The 13,628-nt window shown below is 35.7% G+C and overlaps 1 long non-coding RNA gene across 2 annotated transcripts; it reads left to right on the plus strand.

Annotated features, from left to right (window-relative positions):
- Positions 1–345: 345 nt before the first annotated feature.
- On the plus strand, positions 346–11,262 carry LOC132757664 (uncharacterized). 2 transcript variants are annotated; one of them, XR_009629485.1, is made up of 9 exons: positions 346–581; positions 903–1,076; positions 3,653–3,797; positions 4,120–4,293; positions 6,883–7,027; positions 7,349–7,522; positions 9,301–9,449; positions 10,567–10,711; positions 11,032–11,262. It is a non-coding gene; the product is annotated as an uncharacterized LOC132757664 (long non-coding RNA). The 2 variants fall into 2 exon arrangements; XR_009629484.1 differs by lacking the exon at positions 9,301–9,449 and having other exon boundaries at positions 355–581; positions 11,032–11,259.
- Positions 11,263–13,628: the final 2,366 nt, after the last annotated feature.

The raw sequence follows: 13,628 nt of genomic DNA on the forward strand, positions 1-13,628 counted from the left end.
AACTGACCTTTCCTGTAATGAGATATTGTAGAGTGTGTCATCTTGTATTTCAGATGTTCATGGAGTTGTCTACCCTTTGATAAAAGTTTGTGTTTAACTGTTTCAGGTTTTTTTTTAATACTGTCTCTGATATGTTTCTTCTCTTTGCATTTGATGTAGGCTATAAGCTGCTTTCTCAGAGAGACGAATCCCTAAACACCCCAATTTCTTCTCAGCGCTGTCCGCAACACCGTTATTTAAGCGGTGAATGGTAGAACTGAGGCGTCCATGAACATTCCGTGCGAAATCATTATATTTTGGTAGCGACACACTAATAGATAGATTCACCGCTTCACGTTTTCTGCGTGCTGGTGCCCAATTTCATCTGTTCGATAGCGCTCACACTTATTTTCATTTTAACTATGTCAAAAATTAATTGTTTGTCATTCTCTTGTAGCACAAGTTTGTAATTCTATGGCTGCTGAGGAACATGGAGCGGTTCCACCAGTTGTTTGTTACTCCACCAGAACACAGGTATCAGTAGCGTCTACACTTAGAGCAGTCCCCAGCATAACAGCTCACTGTAGCATCCAGAACACGAGGTAAATATTTTTTGATAGTATTCATATCTCCAGTATGAATTCTCATCTTCTCTTAGTATAAAGTTACATCTAGCCTTTATGTCCTGGCTTAATGCCTTCTGATGGTCATGCCTTTTGCACAATTATAACACAGGTTTAGTGTCTCTGATGTATCTACAAACATAAAAAGCACTTATTCAGGTAGATAAATGTACACAAAGGGGGTGATTATGCACAACTTCAGTGAATTACCTCCCTTTATTTATTTAGAAACTTAATGTTTTAAACTGTCAACAATTCTCATGCCCGAACAGGAATTTTTATCGTCTATTTTCATTGTAGATGAAGTCGCAGAAGCACTTGGTCGCAACAGCATGGCACTTCCTGAGAGCTCACTACCATCTGCAGTAGGCCTGGATGTCACTGGAAATTCATCTACAGTCAGTCTGGTGATAGATCTCTTAGGCTCAGTATCTACATGACAAGAGTTGTCAAACTTCAAGCCTTTATTCCATGGTGAGTTCCTTTGCTTGAACCCAGCTAATTTCTTCTTTCGGTCGCCTCGCATAATTGTACAGCACTTGTGTATAGTATGAAGGTAAGTTGCTTTTTGATAAAGAGTCAGGAGCTGGGTCCATATTTATACAGTAAATGGAATTTCTGGAATGTCTTCTAAGGTGGTTTTCAAGAATCACCCAGAGGGACCCAGACTTTGGCATTCCTGGTGGTGATTAGTACCTGGGGTAACAGTGTGTGGAAATGCTGTGCATTGGACCACATTGACTGAGCAGCCCACCTGGGGAGGTAATTATTAGGCAGTGGCACTTTTCTACTGGACAAAACTTTTGAACCAGTTGGCTTATGATAATAAATGAAAAATCATTTTAAAGGTAAAATGCATGCCTTTCAAGAAATAACCGATTTGACAAAATGAGAATTTTCAAAAATTATGTAATGCAGTTATAGTATTATGTAATATGTCTGAATTTGGATATATTTGGTCTATAAACGATATTTAAGAAAAAAGTTTATTTATGTTAGTTTTAGATGCATATTTAAGTAATATTTGAATCACTGATGAGATAACTTTTTATTTCATGAAAATCATCCAAGTAATAAAAAAGTTATAGCAATTTTAGTTTTAGAGTACTTTTAATTTGATAAGCTGCGGCCTGGCTTCAGGGCTGAATAGTACCTATGGTACATAACAGGCTGTGAATTCATCAGTATATGTGATTAAGACTTGAAACTTTCCAGAATAATATGAGATAGCCTAGGAATGATGTATGCAAAATTTTATTAAGATCAGATGAACATTTTTGAGTAAATGATTAGAAGCTTGTTTTTACATGGAGTAAATCTGTTTGACAGGTAATAACTTTTTCATTTTTAGAGCAATTTTAATGAAACTTGGTCATGAAGCAGATAATTGATGTATAAATCTGAGTTTGTAATTAAATTACACAAGTGCTTTTATTTTCTTTGTATTATGTAATTTTATATAATAATATATACATTTTTTTTTTAAAATCTCAAAAAGCTACTTTCAGTTTAGAAATGTCTGTTTAAATATAGCCAGGAGGTCATTACCTGTACAGGTTACAGCCTCCCTTTAAATAAAAGTTAAAAATTATTTAGAAAAAAATCAATGAAAAATCTGTGCTAAACAGACAGGGCTGTATGATATGGCAGGGGTGTATAAAAGAAAGGACCAGTGGGCTATGGTATTGTTATTATTTCCAAGTTTCCTGATGTACAGTGGCACACCATGCATGTTCATAAACTTCTTTACCTGGTTCACAATAAAATTCTGTATGTTGAACCAGATTTAGAGGTCTCGCACCTGTGCCACGTGCCACTGTGTGTCGGTGCCAACCATTTGAGCCCCATTGCATCAATACCGAAAGGCTTAAGTGTGTGAACCGGGCCATTTGCTGCAGCCATGGGGTATACCGAGACTGTTTATTTGTTTGAGGTAAGTAATCGCTCTGTTGAAGAGACATATTTAAGGTGTTGATGGCCTCGGGATAAAGGTTGGTGAGTGCTTACGTGTCCTTTCATTTATTCTGACTGCATATTTCCTTATATTGCCCTACATTTAAAGGACTCCTATTATAATCCTACAAGTATGTTTCTGCTCCCATTCTTTTTACTTGTTAAGCAATAACAGTGTATTTCAAGTAAAATTGGTCAGTTCACATGTGCTAGACTTTGAATAATTGCTTATAAACAGCCATAGCCCATGAAAACTTGTGGAATTTTACTTAAAGCACTCTGGCATTGCAAAGAAATGCTAAAAGCCTGTGATTTAATTAATATAACATTTATTTCGCAGCGTAAAATAACAACAGAGATGATAACAATTTCAAAATATCATGCAGGTTATATAGAATGATACAGTAATGAAATATGAAATTCGCTTTAAAAGGAATAGTCCGTCACTTTTTAAGTAAACCATTTGTTAAGTTTGAATTTCAGGTCTGTACACAGACAGCACATTTGTTTAAGCTGGTTGTCTCGTGCGCAACCGAATATTTATTCCCCACTGAAGAAACACTGTTTTTGTTTATCTGTTTATATCAAGGGAGATAATTTATAGATTTTCTGAGTAAGTATGGTTGCTGTTGCCTCCCTTGGATGTTAATGGTGTTAGATCCAACTGACCTTTCCTGTAATGAGATATTGTAGAGTGTGTCATCTTGTATTTCAGATGTTCATGGAGTTGTCTACCCTTTGATAAAAGTTTGTGTTTAACTGTTTCAGGTTTTTTTTAATACTGTCTCTGATATGTTTCTTCTCTTTGCATTTGATGTAGGCTATTAGCTGCTTTCTCAGAGAGACGAATCCCTAAACACCCCAATTTCTTCTCAGCGCTGTCCGCCACACCGTTATTTAAGCGGTGAATGGTAGAACTGAGGCGTCCATGAACATTCCGTGCGAAATCATTTTTTTTTTGGTAGCGACACACTAATAGATAGATTCACTGCTTCACGTTTCTGCGTGCTGGTGCCCAATCTCATCTGTTCGATAGCGCTCACACTTATTTTCATTTTAACTATGTCAAAAATTAATTGTTTGTCATTCTCTTGTAGCACAAGTTTGTAATTCTATGGCTGCTGAGGAACATGGAGCGGTTCCACCAGTTGTTTGTTACTCCACCAGAACACAGGTATCAGTAGCGTCTACACTTAGAGCAGTCCCCAGCATAACAGCTCACTGTAGCATCCAGAACACGAGGTAAATATTTTTTGATAGTATTCATATCTCCAGTATGAATTCTCATCTTCTCTTAGTATAAAGTTACATCTAGCCTTTATGTCCTGGCTTAATGCCTTCTGATGGTCATGCCTTTTGCACAATTATAACACAGGTTTAGTGTCTCTGATGTATCTACAAACATAAAAAGCACTTATTCAGGTAGATAAATGTACACAAAGGGGGTGATTATGCACAACTTCAGTGAATTACCTCCCTTTATTTATTTAGAAACTTAATGTTTTAAACTGTCAACAATTCTCATGCCCGAACAGGAATTTTTTATCGTCTATTTTCATTGTAGATGAAGTCGCAGAAGCACTTGGTCGCAACAGCATGGCACTTCCTGAGAGCTCACTACCATCTGCAGTAGGCCTGGATGTCACTGGAAATTCATCTACAGTCAGTCTGGTGATAGATCTCTTAGGCTCAGTATCTACATGACAAGAGTTGTCAAACTTCAAGCCTTTATTCCATGGTGAGTTCCTTTGCTTGAACCCAGCTAATTTCTTCTTTCGGTCGCCTCGCATAATTGTACAGCACTTGTGTATAGTATGAAGGTAAGTTGCTTTTTGATAAAGAGTCAGGAGCTGGGTCCATATTTATACAGTAAATGGAATTTCTGGAATGTCTTCTAAGGTGGTTTTCAAGAATCACCCAGAGGGACCCAGACTTTGGCATTCCTGGTGGTGATTAGTACCTGGGGTAACAGTGTGTGGAATGCTGTGCATTGGACCACATTGACTGAGCAGCCACCTGGGGAGGTAATTATTAGGCAGTGGCACTTTTCTACTGGACATAACTTTTGAACCAGTTGGCTTATTATAATAAATGAAACATCATTTTAAAGGTAAAATGCATGCCTTTCAAGAAATAACCGATTTGACAAAATGAGAATTTTCAAATATTTTGTAATGCAGTTATAGTATTATGTAATATGTCTAAATTTGGATATATTTGGTCTATAAACGATATTTAAGAAAAATGTTTATTTATGTTAGTTTTAGATGCATATTTAAGTAATATTTGAATCACTGATGAGATTACTTTTTATTTCATGAAAATCATTAAAGTAATAAAAAAGTTATAGCAATTTTAGTTTTAGAGTACTTTTAATTTGATAAGCTGCGGCCTGGCTTCAGGGCTGAATAGTACCTATGGTACATAACAGGCTGTGAATTCATCAGTATATGTGATTAAGACTTGAAACTTTCCAGAATAATATGAGATAGCCTAGGAATGATGTATGCAAAATTTTATTAAGATCAGATGAACATTTTTGAGTAAATGATTAGAAGCTTGTTTTTACATGGAGTAAATCTGTTTGACAGGTAATAACTTTTTCATTTTAGAGCAATTTTAATGAAACTTGGTCATGAAGCAGATAATTGATGTATAAATCTGAGTTTGTAATTAAATTACACAAGTGCTTTTATTTTCTTTGTATTATGTAATTTTATATAATAATATATACATAATAATATATACATTTTTTTTTTAAAATCTCAAAAAGCTACTTTCAGTTTAGAAATGTCTGTTTAAATATAGCCAGGAGGTCATTACCTGTACAGGTTACAGCCTCCCTTTAAATAAAAGTTAAAAATTATTTAGAAAAAAAATCAATGAAAAATCTGTGCTAAACAGACAGGGCTGTATGATATGGCAGGGGTGTATAAAAGAAAGGACCAGTGGGCTATGGTATTGTTATTATTTCGAAGTTTCCTGATGTACAGTGGCACACCATGCATGTTCATAAACTTCTTTACCTGGTTCACAATAAAATTCTGTATGTTGAACCAGATTTAGAGGTCTCGCACCTGTGCCACTTGCCACTGTGTGTCGGTGCTAACCATTTGAGCCCCATTGCATCAATACCGAAAGGCTTAAGTGTGTGAACCGGGCCATTTGCTGCAGCCATGGGGTATACCGAGACTGTTTATTTGTTTGAGGTAAGTAATCGCTTTGTTGAAGAGACATATTTAAGGTGTTGATGGCCTCGGGATAAAGGTTGGTGAGTGCTTACTTGTCCTTTCATTTATTCTGACTGCATATTTCCTTATATTGCCCTACATTTAAAGGATTCCTATTATAATCCTACAAGTATGTTTCTGCTCCCATTCTTTTTACTTGTTAAGCAATAACAGTGTATTTCAAGTAAAATTGGTCAGTTCACATGTGCTAGACTTTGAATAATTGCTTATAAACAGCCATAGCCCATGAAAACTTGTGGAATTTTACTTAAAGCACTCTGGCATTGCAAAGAAATGCTAAAAGCCTGTGATTTAATTAATATAACATTTATTTCGCAGCGTAAAATAACAACAGAGATGATAACAATTTCAAAATATCATGCAGGTTATATAGAATGATACAGTAATGAAATATGAAATTCGCTTTAAAAGGAATAGTCCGTCACTTTTTAAGTAAACCATTTATTAAGTTTGAATTTCAGGTCTGTACACAGACAGCACATTTGTTTAAGCTGGTTGTCTCGTGCGCAACCGAATATTTATTCCCCACTGAAGAAACACTGTTTTTGTTTATCTGTTTATATCAAGGGAGATAATTTATAGATTTTCTGAGTAAGTATGGTTGCTGTTGCCTCCCTTGGATGTTAATGGTGTTAGATCCAACTGACCTTTCCTGTAATGAGATATTGTAGAGTGTGTCATCTTGTATTTCAGATGTTCATGGAGTTGTCTACCCTTTGATAAAAGTTTGTGTTTAACTGTTTCAGGTTTTTTTTAATACTGTCTCTGATATGTTTCTTCTCTTTGCATTTGATGTAGGCTATTAGCTGCTTTCTCAGAGAGACGAATCCCTAAACACCCCAATTTCTTCTCAGCGCTGTCCGCCACACCGTTATTTAAGCGGTGAATGGTAGAACTGAGGCGTCCATGAACATTCCGTGCGAAATCATTTTTTTTTTTGGTAGCGACACACTAATAGATAGATTCACTGCTTCACGTTTCTGCGTGCTGGTGCCCAATCTCATCTGTTCGATAGCGCTCACACTTATTTTCATTTTAACTATGTCAAAAATTAATTGTTTGTCATTCTCTTGTAGCACAAGTTTGTAATTCTATGGCTGCTGAGGAACATGGAGCGGTTCCACCAGTTGTTTGTTACTCCACCAGAACACAGGTATCAGTAGCGTCTACACTTAGAGCAGTCCCCAGCATAACAGCTCACTGTAGCATCCAGAACACGAGGTAAATATTTTTTGATAGTATTCATATCTCCAGTATGAATTCTCATCTTCTCTTAGTATAAAGTTACATCTAGCCTTTATGTTCTGGCTTAATGCCTTCTGATGGTCATGCCTTTTGCACAATTTTAACACAGGTTTAGTGTCTCTGATGTATCTACAAACATAAAAAGCACTTATTTAGGTAGATAAATGTACACAAAGGGGGTGATTATGCACAACTTCAGTGAATTACCTCCCTTTATTTATTTAGAAACTTAATGTTTTAAACTGTCAACAATTCTCATGCCCGAACAGGAATTTTTATCGTCTATTTTCATTGTAGATGAAGTCGCAGAAGCACTTGGTCGCAACAGCATGGCACTTCCTGAGAGCTCACTACCATCTGCAGTAGGCCTGGATGTCACTGGAAATTCATCTACAGTCAGTCTGGTGATAGATCTCTTAGGCTCAGTATCTACATGACAAGAGTTGTCAAACTTCAAGCCTTTATTCCATGGTGAGTTCCTTTGCTTGAACCCAGCTAATTTCTTCTTTCGGTCGCCTTGCATTATTGTACAGCACTTGTGTATAGTATGAAGGTAAGTTGCTTTTTGATAAAGAGTCAGGAGCTGGGTCCATATTTATACAGTAAATGGAATTTCTGGAATGTCTTCTAAGGTGGTTTTCAAGAATCACCCAGAGGGACCCAGACTTTGGCATTCCTGGTTGTGATTAGTACCTGGGGTAACAGTGTGTGGAATGCTGTGCATTGGACCACATTGACTGAGCAGCCACCTGGGAGGTAATTATTAGGCAGTGGCACTTTTCTACTGGACATAACTTTTGAACCAGTTGGCTTATGATAATAAATGAAACATCATTTTAAAGGTAAAATGCATGCCTTTCAAGAAATAACCGATTTGACAAAATGAGAATTTTCAAAAATTATGTAATGCAGTTATAGTATTATGTAATATGTCTAAATTTGGATATATTTGGTCTATAAACGATATTTAAGAAAAATGTTTATTTATGTTAGTTTTAGATGCATATTTAAGTAATATTTGAATCACTGATGAGATTACTTTTTATTTCATGAAAATCATCCAAGTAATAAAAAAGTTATAGCAATTTTAGTTTTAGAGTACTTTTAATTTGATAAGCTGCGGCCTGGCTTCAGGGCTGAATAGTACCTATGGTACATAACAGGCTGTGAATTCATCAGTATATGTGATTAAGACTTGAAACTTTCCAGAATAATATGAGATAGCCTAGGAATGATGTATGCAAAATTTTATTAAGATCAGATGAACATTTTTGAGTAAATAGGAATCAGTCCACAGTTATTTGCCTTTCGTTGACCACAATAAGGAAGTAAATCCGCATAAAAGAGTGTCTGTGTTTAATGCCAGATATAAATGAATAATTGAATGAAAGAGATAGAAAAAAGGCCATTTCCTGACAGAATTCATTTCAAATAGTTGGTAAATGCCAATTTTGATCCAGATTTTATGCGAGTAAGTATTTTTTTAGTGTTTTTCTACATGACAGAATTCACATGGTTCCGGCTAATTACTGAAAACTGTCAGACTGATGTATTTTGAACTGAAATTCTGTGGAAAAATGATGAATGACCCCTAGTTTGCTATAGCTGGAATTATTTATCTTGGATGATACTGTAAGCACAAGTGACTTTGATTTGATTGGAGAGTTAGTAAAATTGCCACAGGGTTTAATGTTTATATAGAACATATAGTGAAATTAATTGTGGTCTGAGGCCTGATTAGAAGCTTGTTTTTACATGGAGTAAATCTTTTTGACAGGTAATAACTTTTTCATTTTTAGAGCAATTTTAATGAAACTTGGTCATGAAGCAGATAATTGATGTATAAATCTGAGTTTGTAATTAAATTACACAAGTGCTTTTATTTTCGTTGTATTATGTAATTTTATATAATAATATATACATTTTTTTTTTAAATCTCAAAAAGCTACTTTCAGTTTAGAAATGTCTGTTTAAATATAGCCAGGAGGTCATTACCTGTACAGGTTACAGCCTCCCTTTAAATAAAAGTTAAAATGGAAGCATTTTTTAAAAATTATTTAGAAAAAAATCAATGAAAAATCTGTGCTAAACAGACAGGGCTGTATGATATGGCAGGGGTGTATAAAAGAAAGGACCAGTGGGCTATGGTATTGTTATTATTTCCAAGTTTCCTGATGTACAGTGGCACACCATGCATGTTCATAAACTTCTTTACCTGGTTCACAATAAAATTCTGTATGTTGAACCAGATTTAGAGGTCTCGCACCTGTGCCACGTGCCACTGTGTGTCGGTGCTAACCATTTGAGCCCCATTGCATCAATACCGAAAGGCTTAAGTGTGTGAACCGGGCCATTTGCTGCAGCCATGGGGTATACCGAGACTGTTTATTTGTTTGAGGTAAGTAATCGCTCTGTTGAAGAGACATATTTAAGGTGTTGATGGCCTCGGGATAAAGGTTGGTGAGTGCTTACGTGTCCTTTCATTTATTCTGACTGCATATTTCCTTATATTGCCCTACATTTAAAGGACTCCTATTATAATCCTACAAGTATGTTTCTGCTCCCATTCTTTTTACTTGTTAAGCAATAACAGTGTATTTCAAGTAAAATTGGTCAGTTCACATGTGCTAGACTTTGAATAATTGCTTATAAACAGTCATAGCCCATGAAAACTTGTGGAATTTTACTTAAAGCACTCTGGCATTGCAAAGAAATGCTAAAAGCCTGTGATTTAATTAATATAACATTTATTTCGCAGCGTAAAATAACAACAGAGATGATAACAATTTCAAAATATCATGCAGGTTATGTAGAATGATACAGTAATGAAATATGAAATTCGCTTTAAAAGGAATAGTCCGTCATTTTTTAAGTAAACCATTTGTTAAGTTTGAATTTCAGGTCTGTACACAGACAGCACATTTGTTTAAGCTGGTTGTCTCGTGCGCAACCGAATATTTATTCCCCACTGAAGAAACACTGTTTTTGTTTATCTGTTTATATCAAGGGAGATAATTTATAGATTTTCTGAGTAAGTATGGTTGCTGTTGCCTCCCTTGGATGTTAATGGTGTTAGATCCAACTGACCTTTCCTGTAATATGATATTGTAGAGTGTGTCATCTTGTATTTCAGATGTTCATGGAGTTGTCTACCCTTTGATAAAAGTTTGTGTTTAACTGTTTCAGGTTTTTTTTAATACTGTCTCTGATATGTTTCTTCTCTTTGCATTTGATGTAGGCTATAAGCTGCCCTCTCAGAGAGACGAATCCCTAAACACCCCAATTTCTTCTCAGCGCTGTCCGCAACACCGTTATTTAAGCGGTGAATGGTAGAACTGAGGCGTCCATGAACATTCCGTGCGAAATCATTTTTTTTTTGGTAGCGACACACTAATAGATAGATTCACCGCTTCACGTTTCTGCGTGCTGGTGCCCAATTTCATCTGTTCGATAGCGCTCACACTTATTTTCATTTTAACTATGTCAAAAATTAATTGTTTGTCATTCTCTTGTAGCACAAGTTTGTAATTCTATGGCTGCTGAGGAACATGGAGCGGTTCCACCAGTTGTTTGTTACTCCACCAGAACACAGGTATCAGTAGCGTCTACACTTAGAGCAGTCCCCAGCATAACAGCTCACTGTAGCATCCAGAACACGAGGTAAATATTTTTTGATAGTATTCATATCTCCAGTATGAATTCTCATCTTCTCTTAGTATAAAGTTACATCTAGCCTTTATGTCCTGGCTTAATGCCTTCTGATGGTCATGCCTTTTGCACAATTATAACACAGGTTTAGTGTCTCTGATGTATCTACAAACATAAAAAGCACTTATTCAGGTAGATAAATGTACACAAAGGGGTGATTATGCACAACTTCAGTGAATTACCTCCCTTTATTTATTTAGAAACTTAATGTTTTAAACTGTCAACAATTCTCATGCCCGAACAGGAATTTTTATCGTCTATTTTCATTGTAGATGAAGTCGCAGAAGCACTTGGTCGCAACAGCATGGCACTTCCTGAGAGCTCACTACCATCTGCAGTAGGCCTGGATGTCACTGGAAATTCATCTACAGTCAGTCTGGTGATAGATCTCTTAGGCTCAGTATCTACATGACAAGAGTTGTCAAACTTCAAGCCTTTATTCCATGGTGAGTTCCTTTGCTTGAACCCAGCTAATTTCTTCTTTCGGTCGCCTCGCATAATTGTACAGCACTTGTGTATAGTATGAAGGTAAGTTGCTTTTTGATAAAGAGTCAGGAGCTGGGTCCATATTTATACAGTAAATGGAATTTCTGGAATGTCTTCTAAGGTGGTTTTCAAGAATCACCCAGAGGGACCCAAACTTTGGCATTCCTGGTGGTGATTAGTACCTGGGGTAACAGTGTGTGGAATGCTGTGCATTGGACCACATTGACTGAGCAGCCACCTGGGGAGGTAATTATTAGGCAGTGGCACTTTTCTACTGGACATAACTTTTGAACCAGTTGGCTTATGATAATAAATGAAACATCATTTTAAAGGTAAAATGCATGCCTTTCAAGAAATAACCGATTTGACAAAATGAGAATTTTCAAAAAATATGTAATGCAGTTATAGTATTATGTAATATGTCTAAATTTGGATATATTTGGTCTATAAACGATATTTAAGAAAAAAGTTTATTTATGTTAGTTTTAGATGCATATTTAAGTAATATTTGAATCACTGATGAGATAACTTTTTATTTCATGAAAATCATCCAAGTAATAAAAAAGTTATAGCAATTTTAGTTTTAGAGTACTTTTAATTTGATAAGCTGCGGCCTGGCTTCAGGGCTGAATAGTACCTATGGTACATAACAGGCTGTGAATTCATCAGTATATGTGATTAAGACTTGAAACTTTCCAGAATAATATGAGATAGCCTAGGAATGATGTATGCAAAATTTTATTAAGATCAGATGAACATTTTTGAGTAAATAATTTGGAATCAGTCCACAGTTATTTGCCTTTCGTTGACCACAATAAGGAAGTAAATCCGCATAAAAGAGTGCCTGTGTTTAATGCCAGATATAAATGAATAATTGAATGAAAGAGATAGAAAAAAGGCCATTTCCTGACAGAATTCATTTCAAATAGTTGGTAAATGCCAATTTTGATCCAGATTTTATGCGAGTAAGTATTTTTTTAGTGTTTTTCTACATGACAGAATTCACATGGTTCCGGCTAATTACTGAAAACTGTCAGACTGATGTATTTTGAACTGAAATTCTGTGGAAAAATGATGAATGACCCCTAGTTTGCTATAGCTGGAATTATTTATCTTGGATGATACTGTAAGCACAAGTGACTTTGATTTGATTGGAGAGTTAGTAAAATTGCCACAGGGTTTAATGTTTATATAGAACATATAGTGAAATTAATTGTGGTCTGAGGCCTGCTTGACCGACTTTCCTGATAATGTGTATCACGTGATACACATATCAGGTATTGATGACCTAGTCATGAATCCCTCCAGGCTACCACAATTATGGACTGCGTCATTGTAACACATTTATTTAAATTAAGGATAAATAAAGGTACTTATAGCTTATATCCAATAGCTTTATCAAACAAATATATATATCGACATTACATACAGAAGATAAAGAAGGCTTCCGAATTTATGTGAACTTATAGTAATAATTTAAGGAATATAAGGATTTTCACAGAGTATCTATTGGCAACTTCTTTAAATGGTGCAAATAAAATGTAGATTTTGATGGCGCTCTTTCACCTTCGTCAATTTTAACGAAATCTTACCAACTCAGGTAATGCAAGAAGGTTATATCCATCTTGCACATGTTAACGAGAAACTGGTATATCAGTAACCAGTGAGCGATTAGTTTCCTGTTTGGTTTCGTATTCAATAACAAACATTAAATAAATTCACAAGCAAACCCACAAAAATAATAACTAACATTCCTGTAAGGTTTCATGACTCCATGTCAAAAAGTTTTTGGGTTACGTGCGAAACAAGATGAAAATTGTAAACTTTTACAAAGTCAAGGGCAATAACTCTACAAATATTGTATTAATCCACAGGGTACACAAATACACATACTGACCCATTTTTTTTTTATAGTTTCATGTCTCTAGGTCAAATAATTTTTGGCTACACGTGACAAAAGTTGAAAATTGCAAAATTTTTACTACGTTAAGGGCAATAACTGTACAAATATTGAATAAATCCACAAGCAAACCCCCAGGAGCACAACTACATATACACATACTGCCCAACATCCCTGTAAAGTGTCATGTCTCTAGCTCAAACACTTTTCAGCTATGAGCGACACAAATTGAAAAAAAAAATTAAGGGCAATAACTTAATTAATCAAAACTGAACTAATCCACATGCGCACAACTTCACATGAGGATCCATATTTTTGTAAAGTTTGTTGACTAGCTTCCGCATATTTAGAGCTACTTGTGACACAGCACAGGAACGCTTGCACACATGGACGGACAAGGGCAAATCAAAATGTCCCCACCGTAGAGTAGGGCATAAAAAGGGACATTACTGTGTACAAAGGTAACTCGGAGATAGGGGACAT

This window comes from Ruditapes philippinarum, unplaced genomic scaffold (assembly GCF_026571515.1).
Source record: "Ruditapes philippinarum isolate M1 unplaced genomic scaffold, ASM2657151v2 ctg4573_1_1_1_1, whole genome shotgun sequence".
Taxonomy (NCBI): Eukaryota; Metazoa; Mollusca; class Bivalvia; order Venerida; family Veneridae; genus Ruditapes; species Ruditapes philippinarum.